General features: G+C 37.7%; 1 protein-coding gene and 1 non-coding gene across 2 annotated transcripts in view; one reads left to right on the plus strand and one right to left on the minus strand.

The window, feature by feature from the left end:
- LOC113237847 (synaptic vesicle glycoprotein 2B-like) overlaps positions 1-9,016 on the plus strand; it is a 74,846-nt gene that overhangs the window by 46,468 nt on the left and 19,362 nt on the right. The gene's annotated exons all lie outside the window — the stretch shown is intronic.
- On the minus strand, positions 7,942-8,048 carry LOC113238033. The gene has a single exon (XR_003311078.1). It is a non-coding gene; the product is annotated as a U6 spliceosomal RNA (small nuclear RNA).

The following is a 9,016-nucleotide window of genomic DNA, read 5'->3' on the forward strand; positions in this document are numbered from 1 at the left end:
AAACAATGTGAGAAAATAATAAAAGACTAAAGAGAGGAAGTCCTATAATAGAAAAAGTAATTTTTATTAATAGTAACACTCTTCAAACCAGCTATAAATAGCGTCTTGCGTGGTGCTTCATCGCCAAAAGCAGTTTGAAGCCGAGCGAAGCTCCGCTGGGCTGTTAAATTACACTTAAAGTAGAAAATCCTACTACGAAAATTTTCACGAGTTAAATCCATGGTGATGTAGACAACCAATTTCCAAAATGACGCCACAATGTAAAAACAAGTGACAGTCAGATGAGACAAACTGTATCTACAACCAAGTTCCGTTTTCAAATGTTGTAATTACTTTTTAAATATTGTTTATGTAAGTGGCCAATTCCGGAAACTTATTGCGCGTCCTATGTAATAGTCATAAAAAAAATAGATTTGTATTGAAATGATTTTCAAATATTTTATGTAAAATTACTACACTACTTTGTTACAATTATTAATACAAAAATTCCTTCTTGACCTCATGAATTTTTCTATGTCGTTGTTGCCGGATCTTTGTATTTGGTTTTCAACGACTTTTTAGCCGTAGCGCCATCTATGCGAAATCCATGAAAATACTTCGTTACCCAGTTACGCTATATTATTAATTTGAACTATTATTATTAATTTAAGTTTCAATAGCAGTAGCCTAGTGAAGGAGTTAATTCAAGGAAGTACTGCCGGGAATCGAACCCGAGACCGCCGCAACCGAGGTCGTCAACCTTCTTTGATGTGCAAGTTCCACCATGATGTTTCCCATCATCAGTAGAGAGATATATCACACAAACAATCACAAATACACAATCCACGAGGATTCCAACCCGTGGCACTGAAATAATTAAGATGTTTTTTGAGACTTGAGATCTGAACGACACCTCAACTGACACAACGAGCTGTTTATTATTATTAATGAAGGCCTGTAATATCTATATATGTTTTTTAAACTCAGTTACACCGGCCACAATTATTTAAATATCGTTTGTTCAAAACATCGAGTATATAACCAGAAATAGAGACAAATTTGTTTGAAAACTATTCTGCGAAATCATTACAGTGACAACTGCGCTCCGATTGGCCAGCCCGAATTCGAAACAATTGACGAGTGTCGTCAATTGTTTCACTTGAAATCCACCAGTTTAACTAGAGCTTTGCTATAATAGACGAAAATTGCTATATTGCACATTTAATATTTAAGTACCGATGAAATTTGATTCCGTTTGTTTTGTAATTAGATGTTTTACTGTTTTTCCCACACCACTGAAAGGAACAGCCCCAATTGTTAGAGAGATATTATCTCTATTACAATAAATACAGAATATTTTTGGAATATTATACGGTGACGTACACACAGGTCAGTTGTTGGCGCTGTCCTATTTCAGCTTTCTAATTTGTGATTTCAGCGCAAACAAGAGTTCATATTAAAAGTGACATAAGGCCCATTTGCTCAGGCAATCCCAATATCCAAATAAAATATAATAATAAAATATCCAAAAATCCCTGGCAACTCACTGATGAGTTGCCAGGGATAGATGGCCCTTATTTAGTCTCTATTTCTGGTTATATATTCGTTGGTTTAGAAGTATTTAGGTACATTACCTTAACAAATCTATTCAAAATATAATGCCTACCTTCATTTCCATTTTCATTTTAAGCAGTATCTGCTTAAGTTATTAACATAATAATAATAATAAATCTGTGACAGGTTGTTCTTTTCAAATAGTTAACATCTTTGTGTGTTAATTAAACTGTGCATAACCCTCCAGTTTGTTTATTTCATATTACTCAACTCTCGACTAACTAACTTTGTGCAGTTTGTATAAGCACTCAAACTTTGATAAATTGTCCCTCACTTGATGATTAGTTACAATAGTTCTAAAGACACGTTTCTTTTATTTAACTACGCCTTCAACTTCTAAAGTACGGAAAAATACTAAACGGGTTGGTTTTCCTTGTAATATTTTTCATTGTTTTGATTTAGTTTGCGATAATAGTTTCACATTCAGTTACATAAACCTATAATATTGTTTATGGATGGAACTCTTTTTTGATATTATTGTTAGAAAAAAAATAAATTTAACTGATCCACACTATCAGCAACTCAACACTAACAGTTGATTATTTTTTATTACTATTCTGAGAGTGTAAGCGCCTGGAGCTGTAATACAAGCAGAGTTGACAGCCAGTTTAGCCCGACATTAAGGTGGTTTTCTACCGGCGAGGCGAGACGAGATGAGACGAGAATTGACATCTCGTCGGCCTATTTCCACCAAAAATTCATAACTCGCGAGAGCTCACGCTGTGATTAAGGATAGAGAAGATTCAGTGCTGTTTAGTTCATCTAACGATAAATACGCGGCTGAAGTGACATGTCATGAAGAATCAGATGAAACCATCTTATTTTATATCTCAAATCGTACGTATCCTACAATCTCGCGATTGATCTTAATAGCCATCGCAAGATCGCGCGAGCCCGCGCCACACCCCGGACACTCTATACAACAGTCGAAACCTACTACTATTATATACAGCAAGGCACTATCTGCACACGCGCAAATGTGTGCGTGCAGTGGCAGGGTTACCCGTCACTTTCATGCACTATTACGTTACGTGATCAGAGCGGCAAAATAGCGAAAATGCGAACGCGAATCTATTGTTTATGATTCTATTGATAGAATCCAGAGTCCTAATAATTACACATGTCTATTATGTATTTATATCAATATAATATCATATTTTCACATCTCACTAACTAGAGTAATAATGAAGATTTATTTAAAAAATATATTATAAGCACTTAAAATGTTATATTTTGGACATGTACTTTTAAATAAGGTAACCAAGGTATTTGAAATTGCGTGTCCAAGTTGATCATCATTACTTAGTTAATAGTTAGGATATTCCCTACTTACGTAATATTTATCGGCAATATGAATTGAAAACTCGAGTCCCCTTGTCTACTAGCTCACGAAGTCATGGCGCCTCATTACATTGATATAATAAATCTGTATTTTTATACATACATATATTACTCTGCAGTAAATAAATGAAGAAAACAACAACTGAATGAATCTCAGACATAAGTTTTTTTACGTACTTACTTCGTTTCATCTTTCGGAGAATGATGATAAACAGCCGTACACAGCACAATTCACGACTATAAATAGTAACGTAAAATAATGTTTTATATTAACGTACAAGTTTCGTAGTGAAAAAATGGAAACTATATTCAAATATCAAAGCCGTCTTCGCGTGAAAACGGCTCGCCGGCAGCATTGTTGTCATTCAGTCAATGTGACCGGCAATGTGCAGGGCGTGGTGCGGTATCTAAAGCCATACGTAGGCAGGCAGTACGGTTCAATATTACATCAACGAATATTTCAATTCTAGCCTTTCCCATCCTCGTCAATCCAGACCATTTCCACCAAAGATGGATAAGGAGAGAAAGCTAAGAGAGATGAGCTTGAAATTTTGTCATACAAATTTAAATCGTCGTCTCGCTTCGTCTCGTCTCGCCTCGCCCGTGGAGAACCACCTTTAGGGTAAAAAGGCCGGACACTACATTTCTAAGGATTTTATTTAATGTAAACCAAGCTTTTTTTAATCATTCGATCATCTTAAATTCTAATGAAATAATAATAGAATAGAATTCTTCTCTCTATGGAAATGGAATGGCTATACATCGCAATATTAAAAGAAACAAAATAAAATTTGATCAAATATGAAAAGCTCAACAGCAGCTGGACAAGAGGACACCGTCTTATTTAGCCGGATTCAAAGGCCTAACTATATCCGGCTTTAACCGGACGCCTTTATTTAATATAGGACCGGTTCCTCTGTGTTAAGATAATTAATAATTATTATTATGATGATTTTAAATAACACACACACTCATAGCCCTGCACTAGGGACGCCCTGTATCACGGGTGCCATGGACACACACATAGGTAGACAACCACAAATTACACCCAAACTCACGAGAGAAATAAATATAGTTCGTACAAATATTTCTCCCGGCTCGGGAATCGAACCCGGGACCGGAGATATTTTGGACTTCCATTTTAGATTCTCGCCTCTCTCAAGGCCTAAAAAATTAATTTTGAATTTAAAAATGGGAGAGAATCACCCGGTAATGGCACAAGGGTCAGGGTCAACAGTACTTTTTGTATCACGCAGTACCTTTTTTGCATTTGTACTGGAGGCAACACTACAATTTTTTAGTACTGCTGGAAGCACTGACAAAACAATTGGAAGCTACGTGCGACGTTATTCTTAGATCAATCTTCGTTTAGACAAACCAAACAAATGAGAAGAACAACAGTAGCAGTAGAACTCCGTGTGAAAGAGTACGTCCAGGAAAGCACTGCCACCTTACCTATTTCTGCCGCCACTAATAATGCGATTTGGTTTTGGAGGGTTGAGGTGCTACATGAGACTTTTCAACTTATGTCTCAGGGTGACGGGTGCAGTAGCAATGCCCCTCAGATCTTTGCGATTTAAAGCTCGTGGCACTGCAACTGTTATGGATAGGCATGTCGCTTATCATCAGGCGCACGACTTGTTCGTCCCGTTTGACGCGTCACAAGGTATCATAAAAAATAAAAAGTGTAACTTCGTTTAATGCTTCTTTATTTTTTCTCTGGTGCTTGGCCCTAACCAAAGCCAACGCGTTCTTTCATAAAATTGTCATATTGCCAAACCATTTATGCGTCATCGTTGATCTAAAGCACAGGTTCTCAAACTTTGCCGATGAAACAACCGAAGCCGCCCACTGGGGGGCGGTAGGTACCACTTTGGAAAACTGTGATGTAAAGGGAACAGGATCTAAATATTCGTCTATTATTTCTTGTACATATTGCCCCTCTCTTGACTAAATGCCGTAAATAGTATCACTGTTGGACCCCAGCTGTATCCGCCTTAAATCGGACCAGACTTGCTTCGGTCTTCTTCTTTTCTTCAATAAAACTTCGTATAACGTAAATCTTCCGGTTTATTGGAACTTAGGAAAGTGGACTGTATAGATTTCTACAAAAACTTATTAGAACACCTTATCTCTATGTCCATCTGACTTACAAGTTAAATAATCGAACAACAAATCAGTCCCTGGAATTGCGTAGGAATTTGACCTTAATAAAATTTGTTCTAGATATTTTGAGGAATAATGTTGACAGTGTCTTCTTCTTCTTGAGGTGCCTCTTCAATCCTGAAGGTTGGCCGTTAGCTTCTTGTATTCGTCTCGGTTAGCAGCCAACCGGAACAGCTGTTCGACCGAGGTAATGCCGGTCCACTCCCGGATGTTTCGCAGCCACGATTTTTTCCTACGGCCTGCGCGTCTCTTTCCCTGCACTTTACCCATCATTATTAATTGCAGCAGCCTATAAATATCGTGCCTGAGCAGGTGCCCGAGATATTCTATCTTGCGCCTTTTGATAGATGGGATCAGTTTCGGGGTCATATGTACTCGCTGAAGCACTGTTTCATTTCGGACCTTCTGTGTCCAGCTAATGCGCAACATGCGACGATAACACCACATCTCAAATGCCTGTAAACGCTTTGTAGTGCCCTCTTTTAATGTCCACGTTTCGCATCCGTACAAGACGATAGGCCAGATAGGCCTATCATTGACAGTGTCAGCCTCGTGGAAAAGATCCTTTGATTCTGGGTACCGAACGATTATTGCAACAACCGGCATGGAGGGCACCTCCTGGCAGGGCTGGGCAGTATTTGAATTACTTGTATTTGAAATACGTATTTAAAATACAAATACGTATTTTGTATTTGTATTTCAATTACTCCCTAAAAATGTATTTTGTAATTGGTATTTCAAATACCTGACCGTAATGTATTTTGTAATTTGTATTTCAAATACTTTCGTTGCAAAATACATTTCAACAAAATACTTTTTTCTTTTCAATGTACAGCCTATTTTGTGACGTGCATAGATTTATATCAGTGTTGGGCATTGATAATGATAATACATTTATTGCAGTTTACATAATATAAATAATACAAATTTTACACTATATTACGTATACATGTAATATACTGTAAGGGTATAGCAATATAAAAACTTATAATATGGTTTAATTACATTTCAAGCCTTAGCAATAATTATTATTACAAAATTTCTTATTATATTTCTTATCATATATATAAACATATTATTAATTGTACAATTATGTGTTATACTAGTTTTAATTCGACCATAATAACATTGCATTTACTCCATTATATAACATGTTATCTACTTCATTTTATTTATTTATTCACATAGGTACAATGAAAGACATATGAATCCTGTAATATGGATATGATAATAATGGACAGCAAAATAGGAATGAGGCAGATCAACGCTATAGCAATTTATCATCAAGATATTGTTGCACTGTGTAGTAAGTTTTATTAGAAAGAATGTTTTTTAAGTTATTTATGAAAATACTTGTTTTATTTTCTTGCTTTATATGCTCCGGTAGTTTGTTGTATATTTTTATCGACATTGAATATGGGCTCGATATATGCATTTCCAATTTTGAGAACGGTGTTACAAGATTATTTCCGTATCTTGTGGGATGGTGTTTTGGTTCGTCTCGCAGTTTAGTGTAAAATTGTGGGTACTTTTTTATAAATTTACAAACTTCCAAAATGTAAATTGATGTTAGGGTTAAGATTTTGTATTTTCTAAAGAATGGTTCACAGCTCTCTGTTCTTGATATATTTGCTAGTATTCTTACGCAGTTTTTTTGTTTAATAAAGAGGTCATTTACAGTTGTACTATTGCCCCACAATATGATGCCGTATGATAGCCATGCATAAGCGTACGCATAGTAAGCACTTAGGGCAGTTTGTAAATTTGTTGACTTCTTTATTTCTTTTAAGGCGTAAGTAAAACTAGATAGCTTTTTTGTGATTTTTTGTACATGCTGCTTCCAATTTATATTTGTATCGATATCTATTCCGAGTAAATTAAATGTATTGACGGTTTCTATTTGTACTTGGTTATACGAAAAATTAATATTTAGTGATGGTTTTTGATAGGGTCTAAATTCTATAATTTTGGTTTTTGTGAAGTTAATTTCTAAATTGTGATCATTCATCCATGTTACAATTGTAGTTAGTGTATTATGAAGGGTTTGATTTAAGTGGTCACTATTTTTACAAGAGGTTAATATTGAGATGTCGTCAGCGAAAAGAACACATGAATCGTTTATTACTTTTGGGAGGTCATTTATATAAGTCAGGAATAGTATGCACCCAATGACGCTTCCTTGTGGTATCGAATTGTTCATGTTTTGGGGCTCAGATCTGACTTGAGTTATTTCCCCTGTCTCATAGTTATAATGCTCGATTTCTACATACTGGATTCTGTTTTCTAAATAGGATGCGAACCATTTATGAATGTCACCTCGTATACCCATTCCGTAAAGTTTATCCAGTAAGATATCATACCGAACTTTATCGTATGCCTTTGACATGTCCAATAGGATACCGATACCATACTTTTTTTCATTTAGTGTATCCAGAATCTTTTGCATAAATTTGTAAGTTGCAAGTGTAGTTGAACGATTTTTCCGAAAACCATTCTGCGACTCATCAAATATATTGTACTTTTCACAGAAAGAGTATAGGCGGCTACACATTGCCTTCTCAAATACTTTCGAAGCCGCGGGCAATAATGCAATCGGCCTGTAATTACTCAGATCATACTTACTTCCTTTTTTGAGGATCGGTTTTATCAGGGATTGTTTAAGAAGATCCGGGAACACACCCTCGGCAAAAGACTGATTGACAAGCGTATAAAACGGAAACGTCAATTCGTCTGCACATACCCTTATAAGCGCGGATGGTATCTCGTCTATTCCATAGCTGTATTTATTTTTTAGATTACGTATAATTACGTTTATTTAGCGCGGTTCGACCGGGCTCAAAAAAAAAAGTGGAACGCTTCACGATTTTGCTTGTCATCCTTGCGCAGGGGCCATGCTAATCTTCTCTGTATCGTTCCAATTTTAGTATATGTACTGCCGAAGCAAGTACGTTAATCAATTAAATTTCAATCAGATTAAAAAATCTATTCAATTGCAACTGATTTCGATTGAATTGATTTTAATTGCAATTAGATTAATTTTATTAGTTGTTCTAAGAAACAATTGAAACTAACAATTAAAACCGAAACTATCAAGTAAAAGTGTCATCACGAATATGGGTTAGGGGATGGGTTTGGGGTGTATTAGGGGGTCGGTTAGGGGGCCGGTTGAGGGTCGGTTAGGGGTCAGTTGGGGGTCGGTTAGGAGGTTAGTTAAGGGGTCGGTTAGGGAGTCGGTTAGGGGTCGGCTGGGGGTGGTTCGGGGGTCGTTTAGGGGGTAGGTTAGGGGGCCGGTTGGGGGGTCGTTTAGGGTGTCGGTTGGGAGGTCAGATAGGGGGTAGGTTAGGGTGCGGTTAGGGGGTCGGTTAGGGGTTGGTTAGGGGGCCGTTTAGGGTGCCGGTGGGGGTCAGTTAGTGGGCTGGTTAGGGGATCGGTTAGTGGGTCGGTTAAGGGTTTGGTTAGGGAGTGGGTCAGGGGCGGGTTAGGGGCCCTTTAGGGGTGGACCCCCTAACTGACCCCTTAACCGACCCCCTACCTACCCCCAACCGACCACTTAACCGGTCTCCAACCGACCCCCCAACCGGACCCTAACCGACCCCCTACCGACACCTAACCGACCCCCAAACCGACACCTTAACCGACCCCCTACCGACACCTAACCGACCTCCAACCGGACCCCCTAATCGAGCCCCTATCTGAGCCCCCAACCTTCGTGGTGGTATTATATGTGAAGAACTACATACAAAAAATATATGTAATTAGATTGAAGTCGTTGTAAATGACGAAGTAAATGCAAGTGATCAATCACTTTTTTGCAAAGAGCATCTATTATATGTATGTATGTGTATATGTGTGTGTGTGAGTGCGTGTGTGTGCGTGCGTGCGTGCGTGCGTGCGTGCGTGCGTGCGTGCGTGCGTG

Source organism: Hyposmocoma kahamanoa, unplaced genomic scaffold (genome assembly GCF_003589595.1).
Source record: "Hyposmocoma kahamanoa isolate Upper Pololo Valley unplaced genomic scaffold, ASM358959v1 94, whole genome shotgun sequence".
Classification (NCBI taxonomy): domain Eukaryota; kingdom Metazoa; phylum Arthropoda; class Insecta; order Lepidoptera; family Cosmopterigidae; genus Hyposmocoma; species Hyposmocoma kahamanoa.